Source organism: Pleurodeles waltl, chromosome 1_1 (assembly GCF_031143425.1).
Source record: "Pleurodeles waltl isolate 20211129_DDA chromosome 1_1, aPleWal1.hap1.20221129, whole genome shotgun sequence".
Lineage (NCBI taxonomy): Eukaryota > Metazoa > Chordata > Amphibia > Caudata > Salamandridae > Pleurodeles > Pleurodeles waltl.
The window spans coordinates 929,393,773-929,415,342 of record NC_090436.1 but is presented as its reverse complement, the minus strand read 5'-3'; positions in this window follow the sequence as shown (position 1 = coordinate 929,415,342).

The window sequence follows — 21,570 nt, the reverse complement described above, 5'->3', positions numbered from 1 at the left end:
GTCTTGGTCTCTGCATCTGTCATTTTTTATTTTACTAAAGTTAGGACCTTTTTAGAAATCTACACTTTCATTTTTGGATACTCCAACTAAAGTAAGGGCTCTTGAAACTTTTTGCTAGAGTTGTAGGGACCTAACCAAGGCCCTAATGATTACTTTAAAAATGAACAAAAAATGTTTGGTCAAATAAAAAACAAAATTATTAACTTTTTGGGAGTTATCAGTGTGCTCACAAAATTGACAAAGTGGTATCAGCAAATGCAAAGTCTGTATCCGACCGCTGATCCACCAAATATAGGAGGGTACCCCTCTATGTAGTGTGCAAAGCCAGGCACATTGTGCAGAGGGTCCAGACAACCAACTAGATCATCTAAATCTCTTACTGTTATGGTAGCTTAGTGGAGCAGTTAGGCTGCTCTTGGAAAAATGCAAAGCACTCACAGCATCAATCAAGCAACTCACACATTCAAAGGAATAACTCAAGACCAATTTATAAAAGTCCTTCAGATTTTTATTCAGATTTTTATAGCAATTTTAAGACCAACATTGTCCAAAAGCCCTTTGGAGATATACATTTTTGAAATTTAAAGAAAATAGTCTTTCTTTGCTTAATTGCGCACTATAGGAAACAATGGAAAGTCACCTTTAAAAATACATATATACATACAAGTTCTCCTTTTGCAGGTTGATCAAGGTCATCGCTGAGCACAGTGTGCCAGCTGGAGAAGTTCGGGCAGGTCTCGGTTCCGGCTGGAGCAGCTGGGAAAAGTTCCTGTCCCTAGTGCAGGGCCACTGCGGGGGACAACATGAAAAAGCACTGCACAGGTAAGTTTAGAACCTTGGGGTTCCCTTGGAGTGTTGAGGTCACCAGGGTTAAAGAACTCTTTGGGCACCGCAGGTTCTTTGTTGCAGGGCACAGGGCAGCTGGGTGCCGAGTGAATTGGTGATCCTGGAACTGAGCGTAAAGATGCCCTTCGAATCTGGAGGTAAGTCGCTTTAAGGGTTGCTTGCAGGAGAATGGGGACACTCTGACATGAGGTCTGGGGTGTTTCTGAAGTCCTATCACTGGGGCTTCTTCCCAGCCATTTTTCAGCTCTGGCTGAGCTGGTTTTCCTGGTGTCTGACATCAACTGACCAGTACCAAGGGTATTGGTACGTTCCAGCCACTGGAGGGCACACTGCCACCAAACTTCGCACACTTGGAGTTTTTGTCCTTGTGGTTGCTGGTGTGCCATTAGTTCTGGCTGCAACTTCCACTTCAGGAGTTAGTGGCCAGTCAGTGAAGTGACCCTCACTGGGTTACGGGTTCTTTGGTTTTTGCAGAGTGATACCTTCACTCTGGAGGGAGTTCCTGGGTGATTTACGAATCCTGGAGGTCAGTCAAGTTGTCCAGCAGCTCCACAGTGGTAATTGTCAGGTCCTGGGTGCAGCAGACAGGGGTTGGCACCTTTTCTTTGTGCAGCAGGTCCACAGTTCTCTTACTTTGGATCTTCTTGGTGCTGGTCTTCTTTGTGACCTTCAAATCTGATTTTTTGGTCTAGGGGTGCCCACTGAAGGAGGCTGGCCTGGTTTGTAGTGGGTGCCTAAGGTATTTACACCTTATACCAGGTCCAGTTATCCCTTATTAGTGAAATGTAGGCAGTGTTCTAGCAGCTTAGGTTGTCTAGAGGTAGCTGTAGCAGAGCAGCTTATGCTGAACTAGGAGACATGCAAAGCTCCTGCAATACCACTTATAGTTACACAGTACTTATACACAAGTAAAGAAAATACTCAGTGTTACCAAAAATAAAGGTATTTTTTTGGGTGACACAGTACCAAAAATGTCTTAGAGGCAATACTCCTTCTGGAGGTAAGTATTATACACAATATATACAACAGACACCAAAATAAGGTAAGTAATTAGATATAGGATAGTGCAAACAATAGGAAATTCTATAGAAAATATGTCTAAAGGGAACACAAACCATAAACGAAGAAAGTGGAATACGAATCACAAATTCCACCCTAGACAAGAGGCATTGGCGGCAGCTCCATGTGGAGCCACCGTCAATGTCCCGGCCAGGCATTCCTCTGGGCCGGCGAGCAGAAACAATGTTTCCGCCCACCGGCCCAGAGGAATGTACATTATATAGACGGCAGGGTTCCGGGGGAGCGGTTTTGACTGCCGTGTTTATAATGAGGGCATGAGTATTGTCTTTGCTTGTGTATAAGTACTGTGTAACTATAAGTGGAATTGCAGGAGCTTTGCATGTCTCCTAGTTCAGCCTAAGCTGCTCTGCTATAGCTACCTCTATCAGCCTAAGCTGCCAGAATACTACTACATTTCACCAATAAGGGATAACTGGACCTGGTGTAAGGTGTAAGTACCCAAGTTATCCTCTACAAACCAGGCCAGCCTCCTGCAGCTAGTGAGAAAAACACTGGGGCAGTGAGCCTCAAAGGCTTCACCCTCCTTTATTGTGCCATTAGTTGTTCCCCCAGTGGAGAGCAAAGCCTTCCCACCCTGCCCAGCTGGGCAGATGGAAAATTAGTTATGCAGCAGGCGTGCATCTACCTCAAACTATCCACACCTCTGAGAGTGGGCTAGGAGGTCTGCACGGCCAAGGAAAGGTTCTGTCATTTAGGCCGACACCAAGAATAGTGGGTTCTGGGTAGAAAGTGACATACTCCCTACAGGAAGTCATCACTGCAGGGGTAGGCTAACCGCAGGGACAGTAGCCCATTGGACACTGTCACTCACACCCTTAAACGCTCCATAAACCAGGCCTGAAGGGGCTCTCCTGGCACCAGAACTTAGATCTTACATGGACAACAAGAAAGAAGCACAAAGAGATTCCTGCACCAAAAACAGGACCTGGACACCAGACCCAGCATGAAGAAAAGGACACAGAGGCCCAAATTTAACACAAAATTACAGAGCCTGATGCTGTGCCAAAATTGGCAGTACCACGCTCTGTCATTTTCACAATGCAGGATGCGCACCCTGATGTTGTCCCCTACGCCAGCGCAAAATTTGCAGTTGAGCGCCAACACAACCACCCTTGTGCCATGGTGCAAGGATGGCTGTATTGAGGAGGAGATTGTTATTGTGCAGGAAGGGACACCCTGCACAAAAACAATCTTAAATGGTGATTTGCTCTTTCTATGTGTGCCGCAGAATGTAGTGCACATAGAAAGAGCAAAAAATAAGGAGAAATAAAAGTATTTCTCCTTGTTGCGCCAATGCAATGGGTGTTGCTGTGGCAAAAATTGGCTTAACGCCACCTTGGAAGTACAGTGCAGGACATAGCACCACTGGATTGTCAAAAAAAGTGACACTCCATTGCTGCTAGGGTCTCTTAAATATGCCCCAGAATGCCCGGCGGAGACCAGTACTGGAACCATGTGCCCGGCATGTGTTAGTGGTGAAAACTCTTTGGTCCCGACTAGAGGCTTAAGGCCACAATATAAATATGTCCCCTTCACACTTAGCACTTTGCTTGGAAGGGGAGTGCAATGAGTTCTGCTGTGGGCATGCCACAGCAACACCCATTGCATTTTGAGACTGTCCCAGATTTACGTGTTTTTGTAAACCTGAGGCAGCGCCAAAATCTAACACCACCCCAGGGGTGACATTAGCAAGGCACAACAAGGAGGATTTTTGTTTTTTCTATGTGTGCTGCATTCTGAAGCATGTATAGAAAAAGCAAAATGCCAGAAATTATTGTTTATGTGCAGGAAGGGGTCCGTCCCTTTCTGTACATAAACAATCACTTTAAAATGATGCTTTGGCACTTCTGTGTGTGCTTCATTCTGCAGCACACATGTATTCTGCAGCACACACAGAAGTGCCAAAAAGCAATTAGTGATTGTTTATGTGCAGGAAGGGACACCTCCCCACACATAAACAGTCAAACTACTCAATGCAGTCATCCTTGCACAATGGATGCCTGCGTTGGTGCTAGGCAGCATAATTTTGCACCAGTGCAGGGGAAAATCACTTGTGTGCCGTTTCCTAACAAATACGGTGCATCCCTGCGTTTCTAAAGTGACGCAGCGCTGTGACACTTTTCAGCAAATCTGGCCCTCAGTGTCCAGCATCCAAGGAGTAGGATTGATGCCCATGCTAAGTTTCAAGCCTCTACTCCCCACCAAACGACCTCCAGGTGCCAGAAATCTTGTGGACCACCCTTGCAGTTACCAAGGCTTGCTTGTTGCCTGCACAGTAACTGATGGCCACATGACATTTACAGACTCCAGAGCACCCCACCACAAAGGGACCAATGTCACCAATGACTCCCCTCCTGTGTCTTTGCATCCTGAAGGAAGTGACTTCGACTGTAGCAGCAAAGCAGCTTTGGCAAGACCAAAAGCTGATTGACAGCTAGGAGATACCTCAACACCAGAAGCCGCCAGATGAGGTGGAGAAGATCCAAGCATTGATTCCTGGTCCTGCCCCCCCCCCCCCAAAGACCGCTGCAATCAAAGGGTAGGGTGCAAGTCCACCCTCAAGTCCAGTGTTGCAATGGAGTGCAAAATGCACCAGCCACTGGGGACCGTACAGCACCAAGGACAGCCAAGTCACCTCTACAACCGGACTCCATTTGCTAGGTAACAAACGTTTGACTGTTGACTCTTGGTCTAGTGCCCCGCTGAACCCTATGTTCTAGTGGCTTCGCTGGAAATCACCCTAGAAGTGCCCGAGTGCACACTGCTATTTTCCCCATTGACTTCAGTGGACGCCCTTTAAATCTGCAAAGTAAAGTATTTTCCAAAGACTGAAAAATTCACAAATGGCGGTTGTACAAAAGCTACAAATTTAATTTTGGTGTCTAAATTAAGAATATAATCTAATCTATTTTCCTAAATTGGTTTCAGATCTCTGTTGAGTCATGTCATTTACTCATTGTCCATGTTGGTAATGTGAAATGTTTTACACATGTTTCTCTGAGTAGCCTGACTGCTCTTTGCCACACTACCAGGAAAGAGCTATGGTTTGCTGAGAGTGAATCTGAGGTGCACTACTGGGTATTGTGTTGGTATTCCATGATAAGACTACCTAGTCATACCATATAATACCTTTACCTTGGAACAATATCGTTCTCTGACTTACATAAATAAATTAAAGTAACCACGGGCTGTATGCACAGATTGTATGGATAGCGAATTTCCAATTATGATTCTCTGTAAAATTGCAATAAGGAAATCACTATCCCTAATGTATGAAATGCTTTGGATTTCATTTAGCGATTCCTAGCTGGTTACAAATCAACCTACCTCATGAACATTGATGAGCAATTGCAGTTTGCGGCCCATTCGGATTTGCAGACATCATAGGGATGGTAGAATGCTAGTTTTAGCAGACCACCATGTCTGTGACTGCTTTTTAATAAAACATTCTTTTTTTTTTAATGCAGCCCATTTCCATTAAAGGAAAATGGGATGTGCTTAAAAAGAAAAAAAGGAAACTTTGAAGTTTAGGGCCATATTTATACTTTTTGACGCAAAACTGCGCTAACGCAGTTTTGCGTCAAAAAAATTAGCGCCGGCTAACGCCATTCTGAAGCGCCATGCGGGCGCCGTATTTATTGAATGGCGTTAGCCGGCGTTAGCCGACCGGCGCTGCCAGGTGTGCGTGAAAAAAAACGACGTACACCAGGCAGCGCCGGCGTAGGGAAAAATGGCGTTTGTGGGTCCCAAAATGGGGCAAGTCAGGCTGAGGCAAAAAAATCATCTTAACCTGATTTGCGGCATTTTTTTTGGGCGCCCAGACGCCATTAACATGACTCCTGTCTTAGCAAAGACAGGAGTCATGCCCCCTTGCCCAATGGCCATGCCCAGGTGACTTATGTCCCCTGGGCATGGTCATTGGGCATAGTGGCATGTAGGGGGGCACACATCAGGCCCCCCTATGCCACAAATTTTTTTTAAAAAAATACTTACCACAACTTACCTTTTCTTCCCTGGGATGGGTCCCTCCATCCTTGGGTGTCCTCCTGGGGTGGGCAAGGGTGGCAGGGGGTGTCCCTGGGGGCAGGGGAGGGCACCTCTGGGCTCATTCTGAGCCCACAGGTCCCTTAATGCCTGCCCTGACCCAGGCGTTAAAAAGAGGCGCAAATGCGGGGTTTTTTGCCCCGCCCACTCCCGGGCGTCATTTTTGCCCGGGAGTATAAATACCACGCACATGCCTCGGAGTCATTTTTTAAGACGGGAACGCCTACCTTGCATCTCATTAACGCAAGGAAGGTGTTCACGCCAAAAAATGACGCTAACTCCATGAACTTTGGCGCTAGACGCGTCTAACGCCAAAGTATAAATATGGAGTTAGTTTTGCGTCGAATTTGCGTCGAAAAAAACTACGCAAATTCGGCGCAAACGGAGTATAAATATGCCCCTTAATGTTATAAGATCAGTCAATGGTCCTCAGGACCACTGCCTGCTCTTAAAAAGTATTTTAATTTACATTCTCAAAGGGGAAGTGTTCCCTAGGGCCCCCTTCCAGTTTGTGAATGGTTAGCACCTCCTTCAGGGAGTCAGTAAAATAGGAATGTTTTGCCACCCTAATTTGGTTACAAAACATTCATCCATCCTATTCAGATTCGGTATTTGGGAGGAACCTCCTGAACATGCCCCTTCCAAATATCGAATCACAAACACGAATTGTGTTTTGTATGTATGTAAAAGTATTTTTGGCAGTACTAAACAGCCCTGTCAGCACAAATAGTTTTTCCATATGGGCCCATACCACTTGTTTTACTATGCCCAGCAGCACTGTGTCCAGTAATTGGTATTTTTTTTTGTTTTAATTCTGCTTAATGACTATTCCCTTTAGCCTGCCCTTCTTACTTGAATATTTTGAGAGTGTTAACTTGCCCTTGACATGGCCAGTGGTGTAACAATACCCGCCCCCAGCCTGCAGTGCGGGTGTGGGGTGAGCTCCAGTGTGCCCCCCAGTCACTATGCACAGGCACCTGGCCTGAGGACTCCTGACTGGGTCCTGAGCATGGGGACAGGGCCGGCCTTAAGGCGGTGCAACCAGAGCTCTCTGACTTTGGTGCGTGCCCTGTGTTTAAAAATTACTTATGGGTTTAGAAGCAAGTAAACTTGCTTGTGCATCCAGCAGGTTTCAGGCAACAATACCGTTGTCTATATAACTCTGATGACTAACGGTAATGCTGGTGACAGATCCGAATTTTTTCTAGTGTCAGTTTTTAATCATAAGGTAGCACAGAGCGATAATGTGCCTGCTGGAAAAGAACGTGCAGATCTCAAAACTGAGTAAACTATGTGTAGCGCTTTAAAAAAAAAAAAAGAAATCTGTGCCACTGAGGGGCTTTGGAGAGGTGAAGGGCACTTGGGGAGAGGGAATTCGTGGCGAAGGAAGTAATGAGGGGAGTAGAGGGCGTCAACGAAAGATTGTCGCACCAGGCGCCACCAGCACTAAAACCAGCCCTGCCTGAGGGCTCCTTTTCATGTATTTGGCCGCCCCCCTCTCGAGTTTGGTTACGGCACTGGACATGACGATCCTATTCACGAAATAGATTAGCATTTATCTGTCTCACAGTGAAGTGCAGAGCAGACAGGATTCCACACTTGGCTCCAGCCTTCTTCTGTTAGAGACGATTACCAATTTTGCAACATTTTTTGACAGAGCCAGGGGCAGTCTTGCAGAGAACGCAGCGATATTTTCAACAGTGATCTGTTCAAAGAGGATGACACATCTGTTAAACACCCACGCGTGATTTAGCAAAATATTTTGAAGCTATTCGCTTTTTATGGACCCACAGTACAATTAGGCCTTTACTATGCATACTTAGTATGCAGAAATCTGCACGTTAGAAGCCGCTGGTGTTCTATACCATAATGTTCTGAATCACGGTATTGCCTTTGGTGCATCTGGGACATGTAAGCTGAAAGCTAGCAAGCTGCAGATGATTGGTTTCACTTTTCAGCAGGGAAATCGTAATCTCCTAATTGAATAAAAATTGATTTGTGTCTGCAATGAGATACCAAAGGCTATGAATAGAATTTAGATAATCACTCAAATGTACAGTAGGTCTGACAATGTATGCAAAGAGAGCACTGTAAGATCATCTCTTCGCTGGTGTTCCATTAAATTATATTGACTACACATTTATTGGGACTTAAATGAATGTGTTGCTGCCTCCACTGATAACGTAAACAATCGGTTTATTCTTGTAGTTGTCATCACCCAAGGCAAGCCTACCCAGTATCAGATATGAGTCGGGCTTGTGTTTCCCGTAAATATTTTAGTTTAATTGCTGGTGAAGAAAATAGACGCAGATATAATTTTTGGGGTGTTTAAGCATAGTTAAATCTAAAATTGCACCAGCAGTGATATATAGAATTATGGATAGGTAGCAGTAAATAGTGGTGTCTTTAACCGAGGGATCTTGTGTAACATTTAGGGGGTCATTCTGACCCCGGCGGGCGGCGACGGGAACCGCCATTTGACCGCTCCGCGGTCAAAAGACCGCTGGCGGCATTCCGACCTTCCCGCTGGGCCAGCGGGCGCTAACAATGTTAGCGCCCGCCGGCCCAGCGGGAAGGGGGCCTGCAACATTGAAGCCGGCTCCGAATTCGGAGCCGGCGGTGTTGCAGGTGTGCGACGGGTGCAGTTGCACCCGTCGCGCTTTTCACTGTCTGCTAGGCGACGGGTGCAACTAGGCAGACAGTGAAAAGCAGGCTGGGGCCCTGTTAGGGGGCCCCAGGACACCCGTTCCCGCCAGCCTCTTCCTGGCGGTGTAAACCGCCAGAAACAGGCTGGCGGGAAGGGGGTCAGAATCCCCTGGGCAGCGCTGCTTGCAGCGCTGCCCTGGCGGATTTGCCCAGCCGGGGGAAATCCGGCGGGAAACCGCCGGACCCGGTTTTCTGACCGCGGCTTTACCGCCGCGGTCAGAATGGGCAGGGAAGCACCGCCAGCCTGTTGGCGGTGCTTCCTCCATTCGCGGCCCTGGCGGTCTTTGACCGCTAGGGTCGGAATGACCCCCTTATTCATTTATAATTGTATGTTATGTATCCCGTCTAAAATGATCTTCCCCTGCCTTCAGCTGATACACAGGAACAGATGAGTAATGTTGGAGCCATGCAAAATGTGGCCTCTCATTCCTTTCCTAAAATACATACCTGGTCTTCCGCCACCAACACTCCTTCGTGTCTGTGGCCTCTTTCCCACACCCTCTGCTGAAGCTGTGCACTTGGTTCTCCAGCCAGTGCTTCAATGACAGGCTCTCAGAGAGTCATGACAGTGTTGTCTGAAATGTCTTTTTTGAATGGCAAATGTGGGAAACTGTGTTTACCAATATAGCTGCGTTGTACTAAACACCCCAGGTCAGAAGCTGGTATTCACACTATTGGATTGCGACGACATCTATAAATAACATAGCATTACAGTAGGGTTGCTGTGAATAACGGAATGTAATTCTATGGGAAACTATGAGCCACATTAGAGACATCAAATAGATGGGAGTGAAGATGCAGTTGCCTATGATGTCACTCAGAACCAGGAGGTGAATAATATCGCCATTATTTACATTTTATTCATCTGTAATTTTATTTAGTGTAGGCAGCCCCAAACATAAAATACCTGGCCTCGTGCCAATAACCCCCACCATCATCTGCACACTCCCACCCAGCACAAAGCCTCCATCATATTCAGAGTGGAGACCTGACACCATGCTGCTGACAGAGGCTCTGTAAAAGCTGCTTCTGGCCGCAGCTTTAGATATGGTCTCACTTGGGGTCTCTGCAGACCTGTGCTGATGGGGAGAAGGCTGTTGGTGTAGGTGCAGCACAGCCTGAAATCTCCCATCTACCTTGGATCTGTCGAAATCCTGGTTTCTGCCATTTCATTGTCCTGCTTGGGTCTCCGGAAATCTGGGCGAAGGGGCAAAACAAAGGGGCTTTGTCCGTTTCTTGAGGATGATGTCATGACAGTGATTAACCAAAGCACAGCAGTGACTAACCAGATTCCTATCCAGTTTTTTACATTAAGGGTCAGATTTATGGAAAGTGGCGCTGCACCGAGTGCAGCACCACTTTCCCTGCGCCCATTAGCAACCCCTTACTGCCACCATGTGTGCACCGTATTTAAAGTGCAGCGCATCATAGCACAGGGCAATAGTGTGACTTTTTAAGAAGCTATTGATGTGCTCTGCAGGAGTAGCACCAAAATGTTGGTGAAATAATAGGTTTGGTTAGGATGCATTGGGCAAGACAAAGAGGCTATCTTTTGAGGATGTCTTGGAAACGAAGTGAGGAAGATGGTGGAGATAAAAGTAGGTGATTGGGTGTAAGGAATGGGTGAAGCATTGTGATGGGTGAATTATGGAGTGGACCAAAGTGGGGATATGTTAAAATTGACAATTTGCTTAAGGTTATCAAAATGTTGTTGTGGTTACCTGTTGCAATTTGATTTAATTCTGCCCTAATAAAAGGCCTCATTCACATGAGAATCGAGTCTTGAGTGTAATTGCCTACAATTGCGGTTTATCTGGAAATAGAAATCAGTGAAAAAATCAGATCTATGGCAATTGTCAATAAAAAAAAAGGGAGCCTATGAGAGGAGTGTAGTCAAGTATACAAGAGGCATCCGGGCTAGTTAAAGCCCCCTGTTTCTGCTCACGGTAGGAAGAGGCCCACAGATGTCTAAGTCCTACACCAAGAGCACAGCAATGATTGGACAAAGCCACAATGCAGGAAATAAATATTGGGGATGCTAGAGATTCATAAAGTGTGGCTCGCATGGGGGTCAGTATGAGTTTCAAAAAGGCTTTAAAATAAAAACATAAAAAGCATTATCAGGAAGGTTTAAAAGTTAAAATTTGTCAAAAATATTTCTCAATAATAGTCATCTTATTGAAGATGAAAATAGACAAAAATGAATGATCGAAATACTGAGCAAATTACTTTGGTGTTGAAAATACAATAATGTAAAGGGCAAATAACCCACTCCTTCTGATTTTGATATAGATATCAATTAGAGGCCCACCTGACCTTGTGAGTGGGGGCCTTGCTAAGAGTTTGTTGTGTGTCCTCTTTGCCTATCCTGGTAACCACGACCCACTTGAATTTCAAGTTGATCCTCTATCATATTTTTTGCCAGCAGCATCTTTTTGTTTTAAAACTGCTTAATACTCTTTCTGTATTCCTCAAACTTCGAAAAGTATTTCCTCTCCACCCTCCATTCCACACCACACTTGGGTGACTCCTTCTCCAATTGGATGCTACCTGTTTATACCACAAATTGTGCTCATTCAATCATTTCATTACCATTATTACCTTCAGCAGTATCAGCAGGGGCAGCTCCACCATAAGGGCGGAGGAGCGTCACCACACACCAACAGCGGCAGCTGCAAACCTTTTCCCCAAAACAATCATAAGCTGCGTTTATGATCATTTTTTAAGAAAATGGGTGGGCCACTGCGGTGATGTGCACTTAATGTGCATGTATGTTTGGCCTGCTGTCTCGGGCCGGCCAAACACCTATGTGCACAGGGCTCTCTCCAGCCCAGGAAAACAGCTGTTGGGCTGGAGAGAGCCTGCACAGGCTCCCAGTATGCCTGGGAGCGCCCTGGCTGAGAGTACATAGCCAATCCTGATGCTGCTTCGAGCAGCGTCAGGATTGGCTTCAGGGCAGGCTGGGAGCCTGTGTCTGCAGTCAACAATGGACAGAGGAGCGGCATGCAGCGGATGAGGTAAGTGTTTGGTGTTTTTTTTATAAGTATTTTTTATTTAATGTAATTCTCCCACCCCTGCTACCGCCCTTGGGTGCCACCCCACCCCGTCCCTGCTGCTTAGCGTGAGCCATGACTGAACATCAGTTCAAATGCTAACACTCACAAAAAATGTTTGTCGTCTTTTTGTGATCACTGCTCCCACACCACTTAATATGATCATGTTCAAAACTTCAGTTATACGAAGTTCAATGTGTGTATACATTAATATTTCCTTATTTAGGAGGTGTGTGAAGTAGATGCTTATCCAGCTAAATCTCCAGCAAATGTTCCCACTGTGGCATTATTTATTTAAATTTTTTGTAAAATGCATTCATGTTGTATTGAACATCTTAGCACCACCCTGTGGAGATATTCTGCAAGGATTAAGAAATTAAAAAATAACACTTTTGGTGGCACCTGAGGATTTATTTGATGAGAGAATATATTGTTTGGTGTCTGGGTGACTTTTCCCACTTCCTGGGTGACTGGCATGAATAAAGGTGCCTTTGGTGTTAAGGAATATCGCTGACTGAGAAGGGTGTGTGTCAATCATTGTGTAGCCCGATATATGTGTGTCAGAGAATGAACAAGGAGGGTTACAGCTGAAATAGCCTATTAAAAGAGAAAGATTTCTTCAGCTGATTTGCCTAGATAGTGAAGGAGGTTGGTGCCCTGTAGTAATCTTCTGGCAAGATAGGCTCTTTTGCATCTACAGTCTGTTAATTTACTCTCATGTTCAACATTGTTCTGCTATTTATCAAATACTAGGCCACCGCTTGTGATTCCTATGTTTTGTTGTAATCCCTAAAGAGGTAGAAGGAGGTTATTTTCTGATCAGTAAGGTGTGCACAACTTTTATACATTTCTTTCTTGTCAACTGCTAAAAGTGTGGGACGGCACAAGTAGCAATAAGACAATGATGGGATAAGTTCACCCTCCTCTCATATGAGAGGATTCTATCTTCCACTAACTCCTAGTGAAGCAGATAATTCAGATATTGTGCTAGGTTGCCTGTGTCTTTGAAATTACTTACCATTTCAAATTTAGCTAGATTAGGGAACTCTACGAACCATCTGCCATTTTATAGACCAGCGCAAAGCACCTCACAGAGCTTATAACATTGAGGGCCTTATTTGCATGAAATGATGCATCGCTGCTGCATTGCTTCCACAACACAGAGGTGTGTCAAAATGTTAACGCATCAGTACACCAGATTCTACCACCATGATTGCGTCGTATTTACTATATGGCACACCGTGAGGCTAGGATCCTGGGTGCGTCTAAAAAAGTGATGCCTACCTGTGCCCCGCGGTGGAAGGAAAACTGACACTACGGCTCCAAAAGTGATGCTAGTCTGAATAGTGGCACATAAATCAACACAAGCGGTCCCAGCATCACTTGCAAATGCCAAAAGCATCAAAAACAGTTAAAAAATGCTGCATTGGTACAAAAAAATAACACACTCCAGAAGCAGCCATGGAGGACAGAGGACACCACGGAAAACTGGACAACCCAGCAACCTCAGTACCAGCCAGGTTGTCCAGACAGACTCCCAGGTGAAGGGGAAGGGGAAGTGAAAATTTAGTAAGGAAGAGAATAACATCCTGATCACTGAGGTGATGGAGCATGAGCAGCAGCTATTTGTCACCTCAAAATTGCTATTAAGGAGCAAAGAGGCCATATGGCAGTCCATTGTGGACAAGGCCAACAGTGTGGCAAAAGTCAAGATTACAGTGATTGAGTGTAACAAGCTCTGGCATGATTGGCATGATTGCAACACTGGACAAAGAAGAAACCTGTCAGCACCTGCAAGGCAGCAATGCAGACTGAAGGTGGAAGTCTGGTGCCCCAGGAACAGCTGAATGAGGTGGAGGAGATGGTGGCAGCCATCATCCCTGAGGGTTTGGTGACCGGAGTCCTGGGACAGGACACTGTGGCCTATGATGAACAACAAAAAACACATGGTAAGTTTCAACGAGGGACAACGTAGCAACCAGGGAATGTTGTAAGGTGCAGACAGCTATGTCTTAATGCTCCAACTCGCCGTCTACAGAATAAAGGGTAGCATGCTGGCTCATCTATTGTTAAACATCAAATAGATGTAATTTGCACTGACCAGTCACAATTTGCACAGCTCAGTCCAGTTCCATCAACTTAATCCCTTCAATGTGTGAAGTGCTGCATCAGTCCACAGTTACCTTTTTCTGTATTCCGGCACTTGCAATGGAATGGGCAACTACACCTCCCAGATTGCAAAGCAAAATACATGGACTGCAACAACACATAATGCATGCACACTGCTACCCTGCACATCCTGACTGTGAAAATTCAGCCCACCTTCCACCATGTAGCTACTTGATCTCACTTGGACCCATGCACACTAATCTAGATTGTAAATCCTTGGATGAAAAAGGCATGTTACAGGAGAAACCACTCATCTGAGAGGGGGGCCAGGCATGAGCCATGCGATGAATCTGCACATAAGGACGTGGCAAGAGACACATCTAAAGTACCCTGCATGATATTATATTGCACCCAGCTGACCTGGCGTGTAGGGTGAGAACTCACAAGTGTCAGCTGCCACGGAAGGGACCACATGAACTCTTTTCATCTAATAAATTGGAATGGGTGTGTGGGGGGGAGCAAAAATGCACACCAGAGGACCATGTTTGTACAAACTAATGATGATGGCCGGGTCTGGTGGGCTACTTCCAGTGCTGTGCATTGTAGGTGCTGACTATGCATGTCAAACTGCCATTTGGTCCAACTGGGCAGACTTTGCATACTGAGGATGTGAGAATGGACATGTGCACTGCAACATAGCCTCACAGATAAACATGCACTGCTGGGTCTGACTGTGCCACACTTGTGTCACACCTGGGGAGGGATGGCAGAGAACAGGCCATTGGGGTACTACAACCTACAAACTTCACATCACGTGGACCTAGGGATAGATGTAGCTTGTGCCAGGAGGGAGACTGATGCAGCATTGTCTCAAGGTGCCACATATATAATTTGGAGGATGTCAAACAGGGACCTGATAAGGGTTACCGAGAAACACTTAGCTATCACAAATGACAGGCGTCATGGAAGCACCCAGGCTGAAGTGGGTAAGCCTTGTGATGTGGGAATCATATGTAGGTACTTGGCACTATTTCCAGCACTACTACCAAGTGACTGACCCATAGCTTTCAATTACAAAGCAACATGTATCACCGCTGAATATGGTCATGACTAATCCATGTTTTGCAGGCATGTGAGAAAGAAAGTATGATCTGGGTAGCATCACTGTGTGGCATTAACTTGTGTACCAAGAACCAAAAGTGGGTAAGCAGAAAAGGCATGTACACATGTAATTGTGTGTGCCTGCGTAACATGACGTGTGACACTCTGAAGGTACCCAACCCTGATCATGATGAAATGGAGTGAATATCGGTGTGTGTAATCAACTCAGTAGGACATGGCCTATACTCTCAGAGTAGACACAGAAGGGCATATTTATACTTTTTGGTGCAAAACTGCTCTACTGCAGTTGTGCGCCAAAAAGTTTAGCACCAGCTTCAGCCATCCCTGAGCATCACCTGGGCACCATATTTATGGAATGGCGGAAGCCAGTGCAAAGGGTGGGCTGACGTAAAAAATAATTACGTTTTTTTCACCCAAAAATGATGTTAGGCTGGTTAGAGTAAAAAAGATGACTCTAAACCATCCAGCATAAATTTCTGACGCAAAACCATCCATACCACATGCTCCTGTCTTAAAAGAGTCATGGCCAGCACAGGGGACCAGTGTCCCCTGGGCATGGCCATTGCACCTTGTGCCATCCAGGGGGCCCCAGATTGGGCCCCCGATGGCACTTTAATTAAAGATAAAAAATGACTTACCTATACTTACCCTACTTACCTGGAATGTGGTCCCCCATCCTCCGGTGTCCCTCTGGTGTGGGTGGCGGTGTTCGTGGGGCTTGAGGAGGGCACCTGTGGACCCATTCCTTGATGTTTAACCATGGAAATGGGTCCACAGGTCCCTTATGCCTGATCTAACCCAGGCATTAAATAATGGTGCAAAGCAAGCTTTGCACTATCATTTAGCCCCTCCTCCCACCCGTGTGTCATTTTAGCATGGGGGTAAATATGGGGCTATAGACTAGCACCATTTTTTAGATGGGTACACCTACCTTGCATCTCATTGATGCAAGTAGGTTCACGCATCTAAAAAATAGTGCAAACTCCAATATTTTGACGTTAAATGGGTCTAACATCAAAATATAAATTTGGAGTTAGTTTTGCGCTGAATTTGCGTGAACAAATGACAAAAATTTAGCGCAAATGGGGTAAAAATATGCCCGAGTGCTTGCGAGAACAATTCAGAGATACTGCCATCTGTATCAGAAATACAGTAAAACTTAGCATCAGTACTCATGCCTAACAGATGTATGTACTTCACATCACTGTTGAACTGAAAGTGCCACATTTCTCTATCTCATTGCAGAGAATGAACCCAAACCTTCTGGCCAGCAGACTGTCTAGGACTTAACCGATGAAATGGATGATGAGCTGCAAACCATGAACCCGGATACCCTCCAGCAAATTCTGGGCACCATACAGACATCAAGTCTGGTCGCGGGAGGTTTGACATCATTGCGGGGTCTTCATATGATCCGCCTAACATCCAACAGACACCACCTGCCACCCCGCACAGAGCCCGACACTCCCAGGACCCACAAATAACATTTCAACAGACTGTGGTAGGAGTCCAACTGGAGCTCGCAGATTTGGTGTGAGTGGGGATGGAGATCATGGTGGATACCCTAGATGCAGATCACATGTGCATTAGTCCAAATAAGGACAACTCTTGTGCCATAAGAGGCACCTACTCTCTACTCTGTGGCCTCCGCAGTCCCTGGCTGAATTGGCTGGTATCATGGTGTCATGAGGCAAAGGGATGAGCAAATGTCCTTCTTAAATGGCACCGGCGAGGTTGCCAACCAGCAGGGGGCAATCAAAAACATTCTGGAATCCATGGAACAGAAGCAGGACTCCTTCATTCCTACCAAGGGTGCTTACGGCTGTGATGTTGCTGCTGTGTTGCAAAAGCAGTGGATTCTCCTTGCTGTCTTACGTGTTGCCATAGATGAAAGCTGCTGTGGGCACAGGATCCACATCTTCAGCCCTTGATGTGTGTGTGCCTCCCTCTACTCCAACCCCTACAATATCCCTCTCAATGGATGCACCACATACATAAGGGGGAAAAGATGTGGACTGGCCATCTTTCAATTCAATTAAATTAAATTCAATTAAATTCAATTCAATTCAATTCAACAGGATTTTATAGCAAGGCTACCCTAACTGGGCCTCCCAACGCTAGGAGAGCCCCCCTGTCTCCAATGTCAGGTGGACCCTGGTTGGACTCATAGACCAAAAGATATGTTTTGAGGATTTATTAAACACTATTAAACAAAGGTTTCAACTGCTGTTTCTGAATCGCTGTAGGGAGGGACTTCTATAGGCTGGGGACCAGAAATTAGAAGGTTTGACTCCCAGCTCTCACCCTTTTATTCTTCAGTATTACCATTAGGATCTGGGAGCTTGACCTGAGATATCTTTCTGGAACATAGGCGGATAGGAGGTTTTGAATGATGGTCAGACTTTTCCCGGTGGGCAATTCACATAGCCTTGAAACAGATCCTTTTTTTCCACCGGCAGCCAGTGAAGAGCTTTTTAAGTTTGATGTGTGGATTTGTATTTAGTAAATTTGAGGGCAATTCTTGCTGCTGCATTCTGGATTACTTGCAGTCATTTTGTCACATACTTAGGGCTCCCCAAGTAAAGGGAGTTATCATATTGCAGGCGTGAATTAATGAAAGCCCGAATTATGATTCTCCTTATGATATTTGGTAGCATAAGCAGAAACTTCCTGAGAGATCTAAGGAACCCAAAACAAGAGCCTGCCAATTTTTAGATTGAGTTTCAAAATTTGACTTTTTGCCTATACAGAACCCTAAGCTTTTGATCGCTTGGACCGGCTTTGGAGGTTCCCTGAGTTGTTTTAGCCATTCTAAATGCCAGCCACTTACGTTTTCCTTTCCAAACATAATGACCTCTGTTTCATCCGCAAAAGTACCTGGTAGCTTTTCTCTGTGGCACATACCCACTTTCTCCTTTGCCCTGTGCTTAAGAATATGCAAGCGTCAAATCAACTGGCACTGTCCTTAATTTGATTCTCTCTCTGTTGGCCTTACACATTTGGAAACTTTTTTGTGGTCAATCTACCATAATGGCAATTTGGTACCCCTCCTCGCTGAAGCGCTCTTCTTCTACACATGTCCCATGACATGCTCCTCCCATGACCTCTATCTGGATATCCACTGGCTCAAAAAATCTGTTGGGGTTGTTGTCCTATGAACTGTTTATCTGAATATCCTATCATTTTTACATGTAAATAAAAGCACTAAATGTAACCTGTGTGTTGTATGTGTGTGTCAAGGAGGACTAATTTTAACATACTGCATTGTGTCGAGCAAATACACTGACTATTTGCCAAAGGAACATGTGTGGATTGGAGCCAGAGGCAAAGCCACATAGACAGAGTAAAACATATTTGGTTAACGAGATATGTATGTTGACTAGCAAGCAGTTACTGAAGCTTTCAAGCATGAAGTGCAAGAGGTATGATGCAGCCATTGGTAAAGCTGATTTCAGTCACACCACAGGTGGCTGGTCTAACCATGGATAGTAGCAACCAAACAACATTGCTGTGACAAGTAAATTATCAAGTGTAAGTGTGTAGTGGGCAGCCATCACTGTGTGAGTTAGAATTCCTTGGGTTAGAGAGAATGCTATGACAACAACATCCCACCAATGCATGTCCCATGACTTACCTACACAGAGAAACTGTGTGTGAATATTTGTATTTGTTTGTGCGTCCATTCACATCCAGATTGTCACATACACTGCTCAACGATGTTTGTAGATAGCTCATGTGATTCCATGGCCAACCTGACAGGTACCTGTCCATAGGGAAATCGCCTAGTCACACATGCTGCCAAACACTGCTAGCAAAGGCCAAAGCATGCACCTAGCATTACCTGAGCAGACACTGTAACCTCTATAAGGTAAATCATGACAGAGACTTGTCTGTAGCAAACAAGAAAGTTTAATAAAACCTCAAACATATGTAACTAACTCTACCTAACCTACAAAACCTAACTATTCTAACCTAATGTACACAACCTTATGCTACATACTAACTACAGCTACCTTAACTTAGTCTACATTACTCTATACATTTAACATCAATTGACAAACATCAACCCCATCCCACTTAAAAGACATCTTCAATCAAAGACAACAGAAACTACATCTATACACCAACTAACTACTTATTTAGGCCTAAACAAATATGTAGTATGTATATATATATATATATATATATATATATATATATATATATATATATATATAGTATTTTTTCCATAAACACAGAAATGATACATCAACCCCCGCCCACTAAACATCCTAAAACAAAAACCCTAAAAATTTACTTACCCCTACTAAAAACCTATCCTACACTACACTAACTAACCTAAACTAAGCTATATAAAAAATCTTAAACTAAAATCAACTATGTACAAGGGGAAGGGAAGAAAGGGTTCTTGTGGCTCATCTTGGCTCCTATGGTTTCTGCACAGCCTGCTGTATCTCATTAAACACAAGAAGTACATTGTCCACCGTGTATTCCAGGCCCGCATCTCTTACTTTTAAGTCCTAAATTTCCTTCTGCATGTCCTGTTCAAAGTTCGCAGTGAGTCCTGGTGGTAGAGCTTGGGATACATGTGGTCCTGTGTGGCTTCCTGCTGAGGTGCTTGGGCCCGCTTCTGCAGAACCACCCTTGTCTGCTACTCCAGCCTTGCTGATAGTAGGCTTTTCAGTATTCGGTGCTCCCTGTGGAGTGTGCCCCACTTCCCAGATTCCTTCTCCTGGATGAATATTTTGGCCATTTGTAATAGGCCTTGTGTACTTTGTGGATATGTCTGTATCCCTCCTCCCAGATCTGGTGCTGTTTATTCTGCTCTAGGGTCATGTTGCCTGCTTAATCAGAATGAAAAACTATCATGCAAAGGGTAACTTGGAAAATGTACATTAAGCATGAACCGTTCAATCGTATCTTCAGATATCACATGCTGCACCTCCATATCCCAAACATAACTCAAAGGTGAAAGTGATCATAAATCTGCCTAATATTTATTATTTCCTATTTTACTGTGGTCAAAGTACCAATGCTAAGCAAATGTTGATGAATATAAATGCACCATCTTAGAACTTCTAAGTATGATTATGTCAGTATTGTATGTGTTTAGGAACAATGCTGTTTTGGGACCATGGTATGATACACAATTCATGTTTTACTGGTCATCAGTGTCTCTTCTGCATCCTCCAATGCCTTTGATTCCATTGGCATTATCCAAAAGCAATTGTGTGTATTGTGTGACAACACTGGGCGCCTGATAAAGCACATATCTGGGCACACTGCTATATAGACGTAAAATGTACCAGGTATCATATGTAAGAATGGAGAGTGGATAGCTCACTGACATAACAAAGAGATGTATGAAACATCTCCTATAGGAACTCCTTTAAGGCCATGGTGTACTATGCCACAATTCTTTGCAAACTCCCAATATAACAGCTTGTGTCCTAATACATAGCCTATTGTTTGACCATATGTGTCAGATGTTAATGTCACCTTGCTGCACACCAACCCTCAGCGCAACCATTTAATGGGTCTGTTCATGCGTACCCTACATCTCATCTGTAATGTCAATAGCTACTTGTGGTAACAAAGATGCTGAGAGTCAAAATAAAATAAAATACAGCTGACTCTGAAGGATTGCCGGCTGAGGGCAAATTAGTTTAAAGGTCACAATGTGTTTTGTTTTCACACCAATGTTCCAAGTGGAATGTCGCGTGGCCAACACAGTTTCATGCGCGGTATGAAGAGAGTAAAACACTACATTGATTCTCCTCTTCGAAGAAAACCACATGAAAAAGAAATTACTATTGATGGGTGTAAGGCTAAGTGTTACAATATCATTATAAAAATATAACTGAATACTAACATATCCTAAACAGAATGAACCTATTAGCATGTCCAACAAAAAGTAAATGAATAGTACAAACACATTAGAAATATGTGGGGTAGTAAATATCTTAACACTATCAATACTGTGAAATTTGAATACTTCCACATACTGGAAAAGTACAATACATTCATATCATCTATACCTAAGTAAGAAGTTATACTTTCTCATGCTCCTCCGTACAGGTAAAGTTTTTTTCTGATCACCCTGAACACCATCATGTACACAATTTTTCTGTTTTAGGTTTTGATTGACATCATTACCCTTATCCCCCTCCAAGTTTGTGCCATGTTTTTGAGTGTGGACTTTAACAATTTATGAATAGTTCAACCAATGGTCCCCTTGAAGTCTAACAGCAGTTCCACAAATATTTTCAACTTTAACGGATATGGAATACTCTGATACTCCTTTTCTGACATGTAAACATTTCTTCATTTTTACAAAATCTCCTATACTTATTGGTTTTTCAGACACTCTCTTTCTCATAGGATAGAACAAGTTTAGTTTTCTTTCATCAAGAGTAACATTTTTCCTCACCAGACCACCCATACTTTTCATGTTTAGTTTTTATTTCAACCATTTTGGCATCCACACAGGCCTGAACTCAGTAGCTGGTGTCCTACCCCTGAGTAGTTCAAATAGAAAAACATGAATAGAAGATTGTGGTGTGGTTCTATAGAACCACAACATCATTTGTACTGCAGTGTTCATCTCACA